The following is a 20,518-nucleotide window of genomic DNA, read 5'->3' as shown; positions in this document are numbered from 1 at the left end:
GGAAATCTGTCTCCGTGGGAAGCCGGCTTTTTGCAAAGGGGTCTCAAGGCCGTTGGCCTCGGCTGTCCCTCCGGCTCCCCAAAGCACAGGGACGAGGTGAGGGGCTTAGACCAAGCCTGGGCAATGTTGTTTCTTACACCTGGGTGTGTGGAATTTTGTTGAGCTGGCTTCCCCCACTTGGGATAGGTGTTCCACAGCAAGCACCTATTGATCGTCGGAAGCCGTTTTTGCCCCAGGGGTCTCCGGGCCGTGTTCCTAGGGGTTGAACTCCTGCTAGCAAAACCGCCGGGTTGAGGGAAGTGTTCAGACTTTGCGTGGGCCCTGTGGTCTCTTCCAGGTCAGTGTTTGGCATTTCCTTCCCCTTGCCCCAGGCACCTGGGAGCATGTCTGCACGTGGAGAAAGACTTTCCCGTGGGAAGCCAGTTTTTGTCAAACGGGTCCCAGTGCTCTGCTCCTCTCTTTTCACTCCTGCTGCCAGAAGCCCAGGGAGGATGGGAGGGCTTAGAACATGGCTGGGCACTGTGGTTTCTTCCAGAGAAGTGGAGGGCATTTGCTTTACCTTGCCACAACCACTTGGGATAGGGTCTGCACCTCAGGAAAACTGTCTCCGTGGGAAGCCGCCTTTTTGCAAAGGGGTCTCAGGGCCGTGGGCCTCGGCTGTCCCTCCGGCTCCCCAAAGCACAGGGACGAGGTGAGGGGCTTAGACCATGCCTGGGCAATGTTGTTTCTTACACCTGGGTGTGTGGCATTTTGTTGAGCTGGCTTCCCCCACTTGGGATAGGTGTTCCACAGCAAGCACCTATTGTTCGTCGGAAGCCGTTTTTGCCCCAGGGGTCTCCGGGCTGTGTTCGTTGGGGTTGAACTCCTGATAGCAAAACCGCCGGGTTGAGGGAAGGGTTCAAACTGTGCCTGGGCCCTGTGGTCTCTTCCAGGTCAGTGTATGGCATTTCCTTCCCCTTGCCACAGGCACCTGGGAGCATGTCTGCACGTGGAGAAAGACTTTCCCGTGGGAAGCCGGTTTTTGTCAAACGGGTCCCAGTGCTCTGCTCCTCTCTTTTCAGTCCTGCTGCCAGCAGCCCAGGGAGGATGGGAGGGCTTAGAACATGGCTGGGCACTGTGGTTTCTTCCAGAGAAGTGGAGGGCATTTGCTTTACCTTGCCACAACCACTTGGGATAGGGTCTGCACCTCAGGAAAACTGTTTCCGTTGGAAGTCGGTGTTTTGTCAAATGGGTCAGGGATGTGGGTCTCGGGTTTCCCTCATGCTACCAAAAGCACAGTGACGATGTCTGGGCTTAGACCATGCCTGGGGAATGTTATTTCTTACACATAAGTGTGTGGCATTCTGTTTACTTTGCTACAACCACTTTGGATAGGTTTTCCACATCAAGAACTTATTTTTCGGCGGAAGCCGTTTCTGCCTCAAGTGTCCCGTGTTGTTTTCGTTCGGGTTTATCTCCTGCTAGCAAACTGTGGTCTCTTACAGATCAGTGTATGGCATTTGCTTCACCTTGGCACAGGCACTTGTGAGCATGTTTGCACGTTACGAAAAATTTTTCCGTTGGAAGCCTGTTTTGTCAGTCTCATAGGGAAGAAACAGAAACTCTTTGGCATAACCTGACTCACCCAGCATCAGTAAAGCAGTTCCAGAACTCAGCCCAGGGCCCCTGTCGCCTACCCAATTGAAGCCACCACCATGCCTCTATCGAAAGCAATTCCCAAAGACTCTCCTCTGACTCCACCACCAAAGAAACAGCAGATTGAATATGGCACTTCAAAATATCGAGATGATACATCTGGTATAGTTAGATACACAAGGTTTACCTTTATTTTTTTATTGTTTTTTATTACATAATGTTATAGTCTCCATACAGTACAGTAAATTTCGATGATACATTAGTTGCATATTACACCCAGTGCACCATGCAATATGTGCCCTCCTTACTACCAGCATATATTTTAAAGAGGAAAATGCTGCTCTGAATAATTTTGAATTTTCCCTCGACCCCCATTGTAACTCTTGGGATGAAAGGACTAATCAGTGATGAAACATCACCTTTGAGAATTGGAAAGACATCATCCATATTTGTATGTGACGACAAAAGGCCATCTAACACTAAATGGTGGCCACTCACCCATATCTTAGGCCCAACTGTATAAACACTGTCAAACGTATATCTTAAAAATAGACAAAGAGTAAACCTCACCTTCCCTTTCTAATGAAAGAGTGTTTCTAGGAAACAGCTGTTCAAAATACATTCATAAGCAGTCAATGAACAGAGAAAATGGGATCCCCTGCAAAGTGCTCCAAGCTCAGAAACTAAGTACCTCCTTCACCAAATTCAGAACGCTGACAACTATTACTTAAGTTTTACTTCATGGCTCAACTAGAGAAAAGAGAAAAACCCAGGAGATGGTGGGTTAATGAGAGGTTTTACTTCCAGTCCTGATGTGGAAGGTCCAAATGGACCTGCCGCTTTCTCTGAATGCTGGATCCCGTGTCAAGCTGCCTCACTGACTCAGATGCAGACGTTCAGAACGTCGGGTCTCGCGGAGCCAGAGCAGAGAAGTGTTGTCAGATGGGGAGAAGCAGCTCCTCGGACCTAAAGCCTGCACACCTGCTGTGGTTTCTGGGAGAAGGGGAAACATAGACTTGTCTTTTAGTAGTAATTATCTCCCAGCCCATTGCCACCATTCCCAGGAAACAGCTAGCACAATGCTGAAGTTGGGTAACGGCTCTGGGCCTTCCTAGCGCCACACCTGTGCCTGAGGGAACAGGGAATACCCTGCTGAACTCGGGGAACTGCTCAAGGTCCATTACCTGCACTGTGTCGGGGGACAGGGGCACCGCACTGAAGTTGGGGACTGTGCGGTCCTTTCTCTCGCTCTTCCTGGGGAACACGGGAAACCCTGGAATGTCTGCGAACCATCCCACAAAAGCTTTGCTGAGCGGGTGCCCTGGAGTTCCTGGGTCTGGGGTGTATGGCCAGTTGACGGAGACTAGGCAGAAGAGACTTTCAAGGGAAAAAGGAAAGAAAACTGAGTCTCCATGATGAACTCTCTCAACATGCCCTTCCAGAACCCCGCCTCTTACCCGGGGTACCCCTACTCCCAGAAAGCCCACCTATGGCCACACAGCATGCACTCACCCAGCCAGGAACTCCACAGGTCCACTCTCTCAAAACTCCACTTCCTTGGCTCCTGGTCTGCGTCCTTGGGCTGCTCCGGATCTGCACACAGAGACGTAGCTCCACCCCCATGGGGTGATTGCTTGGGGAGTATGATGCTTCCAACTCCTTGAATGCCAGGCAACCGGCCCCATGACTCACAACTCTGGGAGTGCAGAGGTCCAGGAGGCACCTCCTTGGCTAAACGCCCTGAGCAGGCATGACGGGGATCATGGGCAGGGCTGCAATCACACACATACACACATACACACACACACACACACACACACGGCCCCTTTCGCGGACCCCTCTAGCTGCAGACCACCCTCAGAGCCCTGCCCCTTCCCTTCTGCACCAACCCTTCCTGCAAGGGTGTGCCTGGTTCCTGGCAAGGTCAGCTGCTCTCAGACTGTTCCAGCCTTGGGCTTTAGGAAATGCAATGCTTTTATGCATATCCAAGGCAATTTTAAGCGCCAAAAGGAATGCTCCAAGCGGGAATAGCTTTGCCTTCTTGTCTCACCCATGGAGTGGATAGTGCTTCTCAGACCTTCAAAACATCCTTCTAGGGTGAGCCCATTTGTGCTGCAATCTATATACACATGCTTAGTTCTACAGGGAAGGAAGGAAAAGCCGGCCTTCTGTTCTGTCGCGGTTGTGAACCAGGAACATTTATTTTTCACTTGAAAACAGAGTGTTATTGTCGACACTAAATGAAGGAACCTTTTAAAACATTTTAGAGAGGAAGGAAGAGAGTTTTATTCAAACCCAAGTCAAAGACAGCTGCCTGGGAGACACAATCTTCACAAAGAAGGGAGTGCTCCAGGGAAGGAACATTTAGGGCAGGGTCATATATTTGTTCTGAGTTGTGCTACGTATAGTTATACATCACGATGAGGAAGAAGGTTCCAGAAAGTGACAGACTTTTTCTTATGTTTTCAGTATGTACAAATCAGTATGACTTTAATCTTATGGGAGCAAGAAAGGTTCTTTTGTGTTCTCACCTTGATGTTGGCAAAGGCATTTTTTGGTTCTCTTTTTCTTTTTGATGCATATGGACAATAAGTGCTGGGGGCAGAAATAGGGCCCATGCTTTGAGGGTTTGCCCAGTCATTTTGAGCTGGGTAAAATGTTAAAGGAGAGCTTTCCTGGGAGGCCAAGATCAGGCCTCACAGATGGTATGACATAAAAATTACTCTTATCCTTATCATCACTACCAAATGGTGGAACGTGAGATGAAAGCACCTTTCCAATAGTAAAGAGACATCAAAGGACCCCTACAGAAGGTTACCTGCTCCATGGTCAACACAGGTAACAGAGGCGTTCATGGTCTCTGGACTCCTCCCCTTGTCCTGCCCAAATCTCTGAAACATAGAGATCATTTACAGTCAGAATTTTACACATCTTAGAGATGTCTGGCACCATTCCCTTGGACTACAGAATACAACAGAATAGCTCACTGTCACAACACGAAAGTGCCCCTGGATACACTAAGTTCTTTCTCCGCAACGTTGGCCTTAATGAAATCATAATCGTAACATAGAAACACTACGATGGTTGGGAATAAATAATCACAGGTAAGGGAATATTTAGGAAATCTTTAGAAGCATTGTCTCACTCTATAGAAGAGGCTAACTGCTTTAAATACTATTTCCGACCTTACAGGACACTCTACAGACCAGAGCCTCCATCAATTAAAAAAGCATAGTTCTTTCAGTCACTTTAATATCAGAAAAATAGTATAGTATCTCTATTCCTAGGGATCTTTAAGTCTCCGACTCAAAGGTCCTCCACTGAGAGAATTATCTTCATGATCATGATGGGCAGAGGTGAAAAGGCAGCCGAATTCATTCCATTTGGCCACACAACAAGAAAATCCTAATACTTCCTAGGTTTCCAGATTGAGAAGACCTGGGGTAGAGCGAAATGGTACCTTGTATGGAAGAACAAGGGATTTGGAGTCAGTTTGGAGATCCCACTTAGGTTTCTGACACTAAAATCCTCTGTAATTCATATCATTTCTGAGCCTTTGTCTATCCATCTAAAAATGGGACTCATTCTATCTACACCCCAGTTGAGAAGTTTACGAGGGAGAATGCTACTCAGAGCCAGTATGGAGTCTCCCAAGAGCAGGTGCTCAGGAGCCATAATTACCATTGGGTCTATATCTTTTCCAGAGAAAAGAACACATGGTGAAACCGTGTTTCGAAAAGATGACTCACAAGATGATTTTCACACTTTCATGAAGGTCAAGAAACTGCTATTTTGTTGTAATTCTCTCAGAAATCATGTTATTAGCTTGGTGGGGACAATAGCAACATCATCACTAGGAGTGGGGAGCTTCTCATCTCCATATGGCTATGTTGACTACCTTAACACAATGCCACCAGAAAGGAAAGCTGGAGGGAGGTGTGTGTGGGCACAGGCCAAGGCTGCCAGGTGTGCCTGGGACATGCAGAACCCTGATAGGAGGCTTAAGTCCTGTCTATGTTAGGATAGTCAGTGCTCTTCAGAGACAAAGGGCCATTGTGTGTGAGCCCTGATGTAGAAAAGGTGGAAAATGTCCATTGCGATTCCCTCTCTGACCCTTAGGATATGCAGCAAAGTTACATTGAATTTTTAAACATGGAGGGATTTCCTGGTCTTCTTTTCATGAGGACTCGGGCTCTATTCCTTGGTGGCCTAAGAATAGAATCTAGTTAGTTTCAGGATGTTAAAATGTAGACATGATTCATGGAACAACATATCATCTGTTTGGGTAAATAGTCTATGACCACTGGAAATAATGTATTCTGCACGTATTATGCAATATTACATAGACGTCAATTAGGTCACATTTGTTACCAATGTTTTGTCTGCTTTTTCCATCAGATATTGAGAAAGGCATATTAAAATTTCCAAACAAAATTTCCAAAAAAAGAGGATGCCGATCAAAAATGTTGTGTGAAAACGAAAAGAAAGTGCCATCACTCCATTCAGTGAATCAGGTTTGTGCAGAGAGACGGTAACGTTGATCACTGAAGACACCAGGGTTTTCCAATATGTGTGTTGAACCATAAGGAAACTGCCATAGACGTAACTCTCAGTAAGAAGAGCATGGTAAGGGTCTTCCAACTCCCATCCTCTGTCATGATGATGGAAGCATGTTGCAGAGTGGGAATGAAAGCATAAGGGCCACTAACCAATCTTCAAGAAGAACATTGTATCAAAGCCATCATTCACCTGACATCTTCGGTCGTGAAGATGAAACTATTGGCACAGGTGTCTAAGAAAACATAGGGAAAGTGCCATATACTGAAGTCCACGAAAGAACACCATAGAGAAAGCATCTTGCATCTCACAGTCTTCTGTCATAAAAACGGAAGTATGTGCAAACCTGTCTGTGAAAACAGACGCATAAAGCGCGTTGTTTCACTCTATACAGGAACACTGTATTGACACCATGTCTCAACTCACAACTTCTGTAGTGAAGACGGAAGCCTTGGTAAGAATGTGTGTGAGCTCATAAAGAAGTGCCGTCTACTTAATTCTAAGAACCAAATCTGTGTAGATAGAAAACAATATCAAACCAACCTCCTGACAAATGGATCAACCGGGGTTTCTTTCCTGTGTGTTGAACCTTAATGAAAGTGCCATAAACTTAATAGTAGGTGAGAGCACTGGGTAGATAGCATCTTTCAACCAACAAATTCTGTCATGAAGATGGAAACGTTTGCATCATTGCCCTGAAAGCATAAGGAAAGTGGCAGAGACTTAGCTTCAAGAAACGACCGTACCGAATCCATCCTTCAAGGCACGTCTTCTTTTACGAAGTTGGAAGCATTCTCAGAAGTGTTTCTCAGCATAAGGGAATTATTGTACGCTTAACTTTATGAGGGAAATCCGTAGGACACTGTCTGAAACTCAGATCTTTTCTCATGAGGCTGAAAGCATTGGCTCAAGGGTAAAGGAACTTGTAAAGAAATGACGTTTACTCCACTCTGAGCACCAAGGTTCTGTATAGAGAATGAAACTTCAAACATCCTGATGCATGAAGAGAGAAGCTTTTTCAAATATCTGTGTTGAACGGTAAAAGAAGTGCCATACGCTTAGCACTATTAAAGAGCACCATCTGGAGACAACTTTCCAAATCAAGTTCATGAGGGTGGATGTATGTTACAAAATCTGCATGAAACCTAAGGAACATTCTGTATACTCAGGTAAGAACACCCTTGGAAAAAAATCTTTCAACTCACATCTTCTGTAATGAAGATGGGAGTACTTGCAGAAGTGCAAGTGAAAGCATAAGGAGAGGTCCTATCTAAGTAGTTGTGAGAAACAACTCCGTGTTGATAGAAGGCAACATCGAAGTAACATGGTGACCCATGAATATACACCCGTTGTCCAGCACGTGCCTTGAACCTTAAGGAAAAGGGCACTATATACAAATCTCAGTCAGAACACCGAATGGACACCATCTTCCAAGTCACAGCTTCTGTGAGGATGATCGCAAGTTTTTCAAGTGTCTACGAATGCATAAGGAAGGTGTCACCTACTTTACACTAGGAGAGAATACTCTATCTAAAAGCATCTTGCACCTCACATCTTTTCTCATGAAGTGGGAGCATTGTGCAAAACAGTGCCTGCGAGCATCAAGATAATGCACTTCGTTTAAAACTGTAATAATACTACACAGAAAGCATCACTCAACTCACTTCTTTCATGAGGATGAAAGCCGTTCGAAAAGGTTGTGTGAAAACAAAAAGAAAGTGCAATCAGTCAATTAGCTAAAGAGTTTGTGTAGAGAGACGGCAACTTTGATCAGTGAAGACACTAGGGCTTCCCTATATGTGTTTCCTTAAGGTTCACTTAAGGAAACAGCCCCAGATGTAACTCTCAGTAATAGGAGTGCATGGAAACAGTCTTCCAACTCCCGTCGTCTGTCATGATGATGGAAGAATGTTTCAGAGTGGGAATAAAAGCATAGGGAAAGAGCCAATAACGAATATTTAAGACAGAATATTGTATCGAAGCCATCTTTCACCTCACGTATTCTATCATGAAGATGAAAGCATTTCAACAGGCGTCTAAGAAAACATAAGGAAAGTGCCATATACTGAAGTCTCTGAAAGAACACCATAGAGAAAGCATCTTGCATCTCACAGTTTTTTTTTTCTTTTTTTAATGTTTTATTATGTTTGTCAACATACAGTGCATCCCCGGTTTCCGATGTAAGGCTCGATGATTCATTAGTTGCGTATAACACCTAGTGCACCATGCAATACGTGCCCTCCTTACCACCCATCACCGGTCTATCCCATTCCCCCACCCCCCTCCCTTCTGAGGCCCTCAGTTTGTTTCTCATAGTCCATAGTCTCTCATGTTTCATTCCCCCTTCTGATTACCCCCCCTTTCTTTATCCCTTTCTTCTCCTACCGATCTTCCTAGTTCTTTTGTTCCATAGATGAGAGAAATCATATGATAGTTGTCTTTCTCTGCTTGACTTATTTCACTTAGCATTAGCTCCTCCAGTGCCATCCATGTTGTAGCAAATGTTGAGAACTCGTTCTTTCTGATAGCTGAGTAATATTCCATTGTATGTATGGACCACAACTTCTTAATCCAGTCATCTGTTGAAGGGCATCTCGGCTCCTTCCACGATTTAGCTATTGTGGACATTGCTGCTGTGAACATTGGGGTGCATATGGCCCTTCTCTTCACTACGTCTGTATCTTTGGGGTAAACACCCAGTAGTGCAATGGCTGGATCATAAGGTAGCTCAATTTTTAACTTTTTAAGGGACCTCCACACTGTTTTCCAGAGTGGCTGTACCAACTTGCATTCCCACCAACAATGTAGGAGGGATCCCCTTTCTCCACATCCTCTCCAACAATTGTTGTTTCTTGCCTTGTCTATTTTTTGCCATTCTAACTGGTGTAAGGTGGAATCTCAGTGTGGTTTTGATTTGAATTTCTTTGATGGCTAATGATTTTGAACATTTTTTCATGTGTCTGTTAGCCATTTGTATGTCTTCATTGGAAAAGTGTCTGTTCATATCTTCTGCCCATTTTTTTATTTGTTTATTTGTTTCTCGTGTATTGAGTTTGAGAAGTTCTTTGTAGATCTTGGATACCAGTCCTTTATCTGTAGTGTCATTTGCAAATATATTCTCCCATTCAGTGGGATGCCTCTTTGATTTTCTGTTTCCTTGACTGTGCTGAAACTTTTAATCTTGATGAAGTCCCATAAATTCATTGTATCTTTTGTTTCTCTTGCCTTTGGGGATGTATCATGAAAAAGGTTGTTTTGGCCGATGTCGTGGAGGTTGCTGCCTATGTTCTCCTCTAGAATTTTGATGGATTCCCATCGAGGTCTTTCATCCATTTGGAGTTTATTTTTGTGTATGGTGTGAGATAGTGGTCAAGTTTCATTCTTTTGCATGTAGCTGTCCAATTTTCCCAGCACCATTTATTGAAGAGACTTTTTTCCCCACCGGATGTTTTTTCCTCCTTGCTCAAATATTAGCTGCACAAAGAGCCGAGGGTCCATTTCTCTGTTCTCTATTCTGTTCCATTGGTCTATGTGTCTGCTTTTGTGCCAGTACCATGCTGTCTTTGTGATCACAGCTTTGTAGTACAGCTCGAAATCTGGCATTGTGATGCCCCCAGCTTTATTTTTCCTTTTCAACAGTTCCTTGGAGATTCATGGCTTTTTCTGTTTCCATGCAAATTCAAGGACTATTTGTTCCAGTTCTTTGAAAAATGTCCTCAGTATTTTGATCAGGATAGCATTGAAAGTGTAGATGGCTCTGGGTAGCATGGACATTTTAACTATGTTAATTCTTCTGATCCTTGAGCATGGAATACCTTTCCATCTTTTTATGTCTTCCTTAATTCTTTCAAGAGTGATTTATAGTTTCTAGAATATAGGTCCTTTACGTCTCTGGTTAATTCTAAGGTAACGTACGGTTTTTGGTGCTATTGTAAATGGGATGGATTCCCTAATTTCTCTTTCTTCGTTCTCGTTATTCGTGTACAGAAATGCAACTGATTTCTGAGCATTGATTTTGTATCCCACCACGTTACTGAATTGCTCTATAACTTCTAATAGTTTGGGAGTGGCTTCTTTTGGGTTTTCCACATAGAGTATCATGTCATCTGCGAAGAGAGACATTTTGACTTCTTCTTTGCCGATTTGAATACCTTTGATCCCTTTTTGTCGTCTGATTGCTGTTGCAAAGACTTCCAGTACGATGTTGAATAATAGTGGCGAGAGTGGGCATCCTTGTCGAGTTCCTGATCTTAAGGGAAAGGCTTCCAGCTTTTCCCCATTGAGAATAATATTTGCAGTAGGCTTTTCACAGATGGCTTTTATGAGATTGAGAAATGTACCCTCTATTCCTACACTCTGAAGGGTTTTAATCAGGAAAGGATGCTGTATTTTGTGAAATGCTTTTTCGGCATCGATTGAGAGGATCATATGGTTCCTGAGTCTTTTCTTGTTGATATGATATATCACGCTGATGGATTTGCGAATACTGAACCACGCTTGCATCCCAGGTATGAATCCCACTTGATCGTGATGGGTAATTCTTTTAATGTACTGTTGGATTTTATTAGCAAGTATCTTGTTGAGGATTTTGGTGTCCATATTCATTAGGGAAATCGGTCTGTAATTCTCCTTTTTGAGGGCGTCTTTGCCTGGTTTGGGGATCAAGGTAATATTGGTCTCATAGAATGAGTTTGGTAGCTTTCCTTCTGTTTCTATTTTTTGAAATAGCTTTAGGAGAGTAGGTATTATTTCTTCTTTGAATGTTTGGTAGAATTCCCCAGGAAAACCGTCCGGGCCTGGAGTTTTCTTATTTGGAAGGTTGTTTATCACTGACTCAATTTCTTCATCATTAATTGGCCTGTTTAAGAAATCAATTTCTTCCTCTTTCAATCTTGGTAGTTTATAGGTTTCCAGGAAGGATTCCATCTCTTCCAGATTGCTTAGTTTATTGGCATATAGCTGTTGATAAAAATTTCTAATAATCCTTCCAATTTCAATGGTGTTCATCGTGACCTCTCCTTTTTCATTCATAATATTAATATTCGGGTCCTTTCTCTTTTCTTTTGGATGAGCGTTGCCAGTGGTCTGTCAATTTTATTGATTCTCTCAAAGAACCAGCTTCTAGTCCTGTTGATCTGCTCTACTGTACTTCTGGTTTCTGCTTGATTGATTTCAGCTCTAATTTTGGTCAACTGCTTCCTCGTGCATGGATTAGGCCTGTCCCTCTGTTGCTGTTCCAGCTTCTTGAGGTGAGAATATAAAAACTGCATTTTAGATTTTTCTATTCTTTTGAGTGAGGCTTCGATGGCTATGTATTTCCCCCTTAGGACTGCCTTTGCAGTATCCCATAGGTTTTTGGACTGTTGTATTTTCATTCCCATTGGTCTCCATAAATTGTTTAATTTGATTTTTGATTTCCTGGTTTATTGAGTCATTCCTGAGCAGGATGGTTCTTAGTCACCAGGTGTCTGAGTTTCTTCCAAATTTTTCCTTGTGGTTGAGTTTCGATTTCAGAGCGTTGTGGTCTGAGAATATGCACGGGATAATTTCAATCTTTTGGTATCGGTTGAGACCTGTTTTGTGTCCCAGAACATGGTCTATTCTTGAGAATGTTCCATGGGCATTAGAATAGAATGAGTATTCTTTGGTTCTGGGGTATAGTGTTCTTTATATATCTATGAGGTCCAACTTGTCAAGTATGGCATTCAAAGCCTTTGATTCTTTGCTTAGTTTTTGCCAGGGTGTTCTGTCTATTTCTGAGAGTGGAGTGTTGAGGTCCCCTACTATTAATGTATTTTTATTTATATGTCTCTTTATTCTGGTTAAGAGTTGGCTTGTGTATCTTGCTGCTCCCCTGTTGGGGGCATATATATTTATAATTGTCATATCCACTTGTTGAATACTTCCTTTAAGAATAATATAGTGCCCTTCTGCATCTCTAACAATAGTCTGTAGTTTAAAATCCAATTTATCTGATATGAGAATTGCTACCCCAGCTTGCTTTTGAAGTCCATTTGCGTGAAAGATGGTACTCCATCCCCTTACTCTCAGTCTGAATGCATCTTTGGGTTCGAAATGAGTCTCTTGTAGACAGCAAATGGATGGGTCATTTCTTTTTATCCAATCTGCAACCCTTCTTTTTCTTTTGTTTTAAGATTTCAATTATTAATTTGACAGCAAAACAGCCAGTGAGAGAGGGAACACAAGCAGGGGGAGTAGGAGAGGAAGAAGCAGGCTCACAGCGGAGGAGCCTGATGTGGGGCTCGATCCCACAATGCCGGGATCACGCCCTGGCTGAAGGCAGACGCTTAAGTGCTGTTCCACCCAGGCGCCCTGCATCTCACTGTCTTCTGGCATGAAAAAGGAAGCATGTGAAAAAGTGTGTACAAAAAGAGATGCATAAAGCGCGTTGCCTCACTCTATAGAAGAACACTGTATAGACATCATGTCTCAACTCACAACTTCTGTTGTGAAGATGGAAGCCTTGGCAAGAGTGTGTGCAAGCACGTAGAGAAAGGGCTGTCTACTTAATTCTGAGAACCAAATCTGTCTAGATAGAAAACGATATCGAACCCACCTCCTGACAAATGGATCAACCAGGGTTTTCTTCCCTATGTGTTGAAACTTAAGGAAAGTGCCATAAACTTAGTAGATAGCATCTTACAAACCACAGCTTCTGTCATGAAGACGAAAATGTTTGCAACGTTGTGGTGAAAACATAAGGAAAGTGGCAGAGACATGGCTCCAAAAAAGGACAGTACCTAATCCATCTTTAAAGGCACGTGTTCTTTCATGAAGCTGGAAGCATATACAAGAGAGTGTTTCTCAGCTTAAGGGAATTATCGTATGCTTAACTTTACAAGAGAACTCCATAGAATACCCTCTGAAACATCTTTTCACATGACCCTGGAAGCATTGGTTAAAGGGTGAGGGAATGTGTAAAGAAATGCCATTTACTCGACTCTGAGCACCAATGTTCTGTATAGAGGAAGAGATTTCAAACATCCTGATGTATGAAGAGAGATTTTCAAATATCTCTGTTGAACCGTAAGAGAAGTGCCATATGCTTAACACTAAGAAAGAGCACCATCTAGAGACAACCTTCCAAATCACAACTACCTTCATGAAGATGGATGTATGTTCCAAAACTGTATGAAAACCTAAGGAACATGCTGTATGCTCAGGTAAGAACACCCTTGGAAAAAATCTCCCAACTCACATCTTCTGTAATGAAGATGGAAGTACATGCAGAAGTGTGAGTGAAAGCATAAGGAGAGGTCCTAAGTAGTTGTGAGTACCAGGTCAGTGTTGATAGGCAACATCGAAGTAACGTGGTGACCCAGGAATATATATGCGTTGTCCAATACGTGCGTTGAACCTTAAGGAAAGAACAATATACCCAAATCTCAGTCAGAACACCGAATGGACACCCTCATCCAAGTCACATCTTCTGTTAGGAAGATGTCAAGATTTTCAAAAGTGTCTACAAATGCATAGGGAAAGGGACACCTACTTTACTCAAGGAGAGAACACTCTATATAAAAGCGTCTTGCACCTCACATCTGGTGTCATGAATTGGGAGCATTGTACAAAACTGTGCCTGCAAGCATCAAGATAATGCCTTTTGTTGAACCATGTAAGAACACTACAAGGAAAGCATCTCTCAACTCACATCAGTCATGAGGAGGAAAGCCCTTCAAAAGTTGTGTGAAAACGAAAGGAAAGTGCCATCAGTCAATTCAGCGAACCATGTTTTTGTAGAGACAAGGCAACATTGATCAGTGAAAACAGCAGGGTTTACCAATACGTGTGTTGAACCTTAAGGAAACAGCCATAGACGTAATCTCAGGAAGAAGAGGGTATGGAAAGGGTTTTCCAAGTCCCATAATCTGTCATGATGATGGAAGCATGTGTCTGATTGGGAATAAAAGCATAAGGAAAGGGAGGTGAACCAACTTTAGGAAAGAACATTGTACCGAAGCCATCTTTGAAGTCACGTCTTCAGTCTTGAAGATGAAACCGTTTGTACAAGTGCCTAAGAAAACATAAGGAAAGTGCCATGTACTGAATCTACGAAGGAACACCGTAGAGAAACCATCTGGCATCTCACAGTCCTCTGTCATGAAAACGGAAGCTTGTGCAAATGTGTGTAAGAAAGAGACACATAAAGCTCCTGGAGCATGCAGGGGCGGCTGGCGGTGTTAGAAACACAGACAGAGAGACACTGGCCCTGTAGGTGAGAGCTGGGAAGCCAGGTGTGGGGCTCACATCCTGGACAGTGCAGGGTTGAGCAGCACCAACAGAAACAGAGTTAAAGTGGCCAGAACATCAGTGGAGAATGGTCCACAATCCATCTGTTCTGAGACAGAGGCTGAGATTCGGCCACTGCTGCTCTGACTCTCAGAAGAAGCACAGCAAACCACCAGGGAAAGCCGCCAGAGAAAAGAAGCCTGGAAAGACCGGCTCACAGTGTGCCCACCCCCATCCCCCTTCGCAGGGTACACAGAGACTCTACCCAAACAGGGTTGCCCAAGTATCGGCACGGCAGGCCCCTACGTCAGAAGGCAGGCTGAAAAATCAAGAAGCCCCCATACCTAAGATGCCTATAAAACAAGGGCGCATGGCCTGGGTCATGGTCAATAATTTGGGCTCTGGACAACACCACAACCTCTCCTCATCTGAATGATGAGGAGAAGTCCCCCCCCCCCCCAGCAAAGAAAAGACAATGAGTTTGTGGCCTCTGCCACAGAACTTATGGATATGGATATAACCAAATTATCAGAAATGGAATTCAGAGTAACAATGGTCAAGATGATTTGTAGACTTGAAAAAAATATTGACAAAATTGTTAATGAGAACATAGAATCTCTAAGGGCAGAAATGTGAGCGAATCTGGCAGAAATTAAAAATTCTAGGAGCCAAATGCAGTCAAAACTAGAGGCTCTGTTGGCCAGGGTGAATGAGGCAGAAGGACGTATCAGCGAATTGGAAAATGGGTTAGTAGAGGAAAAAGCTAAAAGAGAATCTGGACTCAAAAAAAATCCACACACAGGAATGTAGGTTACGGGAAATGACTGACTCAATAAAACGTTCCAGTGTCAGAATCATCGGCATTCCTGAGGACGTAGAGAAAAACAGAGGTCTAGAAGAGATATTTGAACAAATTGTAGCTGAAAACTTCCCTAATCTAGCAAGGGAAACAAACATTCGTGTCCAAGAGGCAGAGAGGACCCCTTCCAAGCTCAACCACGACAAACCCACGCCACGTCACGTCATAGTGCATTTCGCAAATATTAGATGCAAGGATACAGTATTGAAAGCGGCCAGGGCAAAGAAATTTCTCACGTACCAAGGCAAAGATAGCAGAATTACGTCTGACCTCTCTACACAGACCTGGAATGAGATAAAGGGTTGGGGGGCATTTTTAAATCTCTTTCAGAGAAAAACATGCAGCCAAGGATCCTTTATCCAGCAAGGCTGTCATTCAGAATTCATGGAGAAATAAAGACCTTCCAGAATCGTGGTCATTGACCAATTTTTTTTAACCACAAAACCAGCCCTACAGGAGATATTAAGGGGGGGGGGGTTCTATAAAAGTAAAAAGGCCCCAGGAGTGATACAGAACATAAAGTCACAATCTATGGAAACAAAGACTTTACTGGCAATATGGCATCATTAAAATCACATCTCTCAATAATCCGTCTCAATGTAAATGGCCTAAATGCTCCCATAAAACACCACAGGGTTGCTGATTGGATAAAAAGACATGACCCATCCATTTGCTGTCTACAAACACTCATTTTGAACCTAAAGATACATTCAGACTAAAAGGATGGAATACCATCTTTCACGCCAATGGACCTGAAAAGAAAGCTGGGGTAGCAATTCTCATGTCAGACACATTGGATTTGAAACTAAAGACTATGGTTAGAGACACATAAGGGCACTATATTATTCTTAAAGGATGTATCCAACAAGTGGATATGACAATTATAAATATATATGCCCCCAACAGGGGAGCAGCAAGATACACAAGCCAACTCTTAACCAGAATAAAGAGATATATAGATAAAAATACATTAATAGTAGGAACCTCAACACTCCACTATCAGCAACAGACAGAGCACCGGAGCAGAAAACCAACATAGAAATAAGAGCTTTGAATGCCATGCTAGATGAGATAGACCTCATAGATATATATAGAACACTGTACCCCAGAACCAAAGAATACTCATTCTATTCTAATGCCCATGGAACATTCTCAAGAATAGACCACGTTCTGGGACACAAATCAGGTCTCAACTGATACCAAAAGATTGAAATTATCCCGTGCATATTCTCAGAGCACAACACTCTGAAATTGGAACTCAAAAACAAGGAAGATTTTGGAAAAAAACTCAAACACTTGGAAACTAAGAACCATCCTGCTCAGGAATGACCCAATGAACCAGGAAATCAAAAATATATTTAAACAATTTATGGAGACCAACGGGAATGAAAACACAATGGTCCAAAACCTATGGGATACTGCAAAGGCAGTCCTAATGGGGAAATACATAGCCATCCAAGCCAGTGAATAGATTGAGCCAGTGATAAACAATCTTCCAAATAACAAAACTCCAGGCCCGGACGGTTTTCCTGGGGAATTCTACCAATCATTCAAAGAAGAAATAATACCTATTCTCCTAAAGCTATTTCAAAAAATAGAAACAGAAGGAAAGCTACCAAACTCATTCTATGAGGCCAATATTACCTTGATCCGCAAAACAGGCAAAGACCCCCTCAAAAAGAAGAATTACAGACCAATTTCCCTAATGAATATAGATGCCAAAATCCTCAACCAGATTCTGGCTAATAGAATCCAACAGTACATTAAAACGATTATCCATCATGAACAAGTGGGATTCATCCCTGGGATGAAAGCGTGGTTCAATATTCGCAAATCGATCAGCGTGATACATCATATCAACAAGAAAAGACTCAGGAACCATATGATCCCCTCAACTGATCCAGAAAAAACATTTGACAAAATACAGCATCCTTTCCTGATTAAAACCCTTCAGAGTGTAGGAATAGAGGGTTCATTTCTCAATCTCATAAAAGCCATCTATGGAAAGGCTACAGAAAATATTCTCAATGGGGAAAAGCTGGAAGCCTTTCCCTTAAGATCAGGAACTCAACAAGGATGCCCACTCTCGCCACTATTATTCAACATAGTACTAGAAGTCCTTGCAACAGCAGACAACAAAAAGGGATAAAAGGTATCCAAATCAGCAAAGAAGTCAAAATGTCTCTCTTCACAGATGACATGATACTCTATATGGAAAACCCAATAGAATACACGCGCAAAATATGAGAAGTTACAGAGCAATTCAGTAATGGGGTGGGATAGAAAATCAATGCTCAGAAATCAGTTGCATTTCTATACACGAATAATGAGACTGAAGAAAGAGAAATTAGGGAATCCAGCCCATTTACAATAGCACCAAAAACCATATGTTACCTAGGAATTAACCAGAGACGTAAAGGACCTATATTCTAGAAACTATAAATCACTTTTGAAAGACATAGAGGAAGACACAAAGAGATGGAAAAATACTCCATGTTCATGGATCGGAAGAATTAACATAGTTAAAATGTCCATGCTACCCAGAGCAATCTACACTTTCAATGCTATCCCAATCAAAATACCGATGACATTTTTCAAAGAACTCGAAAACACAGCCCTTAAATTTGTATGGAACCAGAAAAGGCCCCGAATCGCCAAGGAATTGTTGAAAAGGAAAAACAAAGCTGGAGGCATCACAATGCCAGATTTCAAGCTGTACTACAAAGCTGTGATCACAAAGACAGCATGGTACTGGCACAAAAGCAGACACATAGACCAATGGAACAGAATAGAGAACCCAGAAATGGGCCCTCGACTCTGGGCAACTGATTTTTGACAAAGCAGGAAACAACATCCAGTGGAAAAAAGACAGTCTCTTCAATACATGGTGCTGGGGAAATTGGACAGCTACATGCAAAAGAATGAAATGTGACCACTCCCTAACACCATACACAAAGATAAACTCTAAATGGATGAAAGACCTCAATGTGAGACAGAAATCCATCAAAATCCGAGAGAAGAGCATAGGCAGCAACCTCTATGACATCAGCCACAGCAACCTTTTTTATGACACATCTCCAAAGGCAAGAGAGACAAAAGATAAAATGAACTTGTGGGATTTCATCAATATAAAAACTGTTGCACAGCCAAGGAAACAGAAAACCAAAGAGGCAGCCCACGGAATGGGAGAATACATTTGCAAATGATACTACAGAGAAAAGACAGGTATCCAAGATCTACAAAGAAGTTCTCAAACTCAATACGTGAGAAACAAATAAACATCATAAAATGGGCAGAAGATATGAACTGACACTTTTCCAGTGAAGACATAGAAATGGCTAACAGACACTCTAAAAAATGTTCAAAATCATTAGCCATCAGGGAAATTCATATCAAAATCACACGGAGATACCAACTTAAGCCAGTTAGAATGACAAAAATTGACAAGGCAAGAAACAATTGTTAGAGAGGATGTGGAGAAAGGGGATCCCTCCTACATTGTTGGTGGGAATGCAAGTTGGTATTCTTTGGAAAAAGACTGGAGGTCCCTTAAAAGATTAAAAATAGAGCTACCCTGTGTCCAGCCATTGCACTACTGGGTATTTAAACCAAAGATACAGACGTAGTGAGGAGAAGGGCCATATGCACCCCAATGTTCATAGCAGGGCTGTTCACAATAGCTATATCGTGGAAGGAGCCAAGATGCCCTTCAACAGATGACTGGATTAAGAAGTTGTGGTCCAGGCAGGAGGGGTTAAGATGGCGGAGGAGTAGGGGACCCCTTTTTCAGCCGGTCCCCTGAGTCGAGCTGGATAGGTAACAGACCAGCCCAAATAACCACATTTTCAGCCGGAGACGCAGGAAGATATATCTGGATCTCTACAAATGAACATCTCCAGCGCTGAGTATTGAGGTACCAAGAGGGGAGCTGTAAACCGTGCACAGATATCGGAAGATAAATGGAAGGGGGAGGGAGCCGCCGCGTTTGGGCGCCGAAAAGCAGAAGCCACCTGCACGGGGGAGCGGGCGGACTCATGGAGGGCACCCGCGAGAGAGTGGACTGAGACCGGTGAACCGTGAACGCGCTCCACCAGGCATCTCCCGGAACACCGGAATCCCGGTGTGCTCACGGGATCCAGACTGAGACCGGGAGCTCCCGGAGCGCGCGCGGGGTGGCTGGCGGCTGGCAGGCCACCTGCACGGGGGAGCGGGCGGACTCGCGGTCGGCACCCGCGAAACAGCAGACTGAGACCCTGAACCGGGTGCGCGCGCCACCAGGCTTCTCACGAAACTCCGGAATCCTGGTGTGCTCACCGGGCATAGACTGAGACCAGGAGACCCGGGAGCGCCAGGGGCGGCCGGTGGCTGGCGGCATTAGAAACACAAAGGACAGAGATGCGCCGGCCCTGGAAGTGAGGGCAGGGACGCCGGGTTGGTGCGCACATCCCGGGACGCTGCAGGGTTGAGCAGCACCAACAGTAACAGAGATAAAGTGGCCAGAACATCAGTGGAGAACGGGCCGCAATCCCTCTGTTCTGTGACAATGCAGCCTCTGCTGCTCTGACTCTCAGAAGAGGCATAGCTGACCGCCAGGGAAAGCCGCCAGAGAACAAAAGCCTGGAAATACCAGCTCAGAGAGTGCCCATCCCCATCCCCCCTCGCGGGGGACACGGAGACTCTAACCAAACAGGGTTGCCTGAGTATGGGCGTGGCAGGTCCCTCCCCCAGAACACAGAAGGCAGGCTGAAAAATCAAGAAGCCCACAACCCCAGGCGCCTGGGTGGCGCAGTCATTGAGCGCCTGTCTCCGGCTTAGGGCGTGATCCCAGCGTTCCAGAAAGGAGTCCCTCATCCGGCTCCTCCGCTGGGAGCCTGCTTCTTCCTCTCTCACTCCCCTGCTTCTGTTCCGTTCTTGCTGACTGTCTGTCTCCCTCTCTCAGATAAGTAAATAAATAAAATCTTTAAAGAAGAAGCCCACATCTCTAAGATCCCTATAAAACAAGGGGCATGGCCTGGGACCCAGTCAATAATTTGGGCTCTGGAAAACCCCGCAACCTCTCCTCATCAGAATGACAAGAAGGAGAAGCCCCCCCCAACAAAGAAAAGACAGTGAGTCTCTGGCCTGTGCCACAGAAGTAACGGATATGGATGTAACCAAATTATCAGAAATGGAATTCAGAGTAACAATGGTCAAGATGAGTAGACTTGAAAAAAGTAT

General features: G+C 43.9%; 1 long non-coding RNA gene across 1 annotated transcript; it reads right to left on the bottom strand.

The window, feature by feature from the left end:
- Window positions 1-2,471: 2,471 nt before the first annotated feature.
- On the bottom strand, window positions 2,472-3,387 carry LOC130544495 (uncharacterized). The gene is made up of 3 exons (XR_008960808.1): window positions 3,148-3,387; window positions 2,820-3,012; window positions 2,472-2,628 (listed from the first exon to the last, which is right to left on the bottom strand). It is a non-coding gene; the product is annotated as an uncharacterized LOC130544495 (long non-coding RNA).
- Between the last annotated feature and the right edge of the window lie 17,131 nt (window positions 3,388-20,518).

This window comes from Ursus arctos, unplaced genomic scaffold (genome assembly GCF_023065955.2).
Source record: "Ursus arctos isolate Adak ecotype North America unplaced genomic scaffold, UrsArc2.0 scaffold_21, whole genome shotgun sequence".
Taxonomy (NCBI): domain Eukaryota; kingdom Metazoa; phylum Chordata; class Mammalia; order Carnivora; family Ursidae; genus Ursus; species Ursus arctos.
Note: the sequence above shows the minus strand (reverse complement) of the source record. Positions and strands in the feature narration are given on the sequence as shown.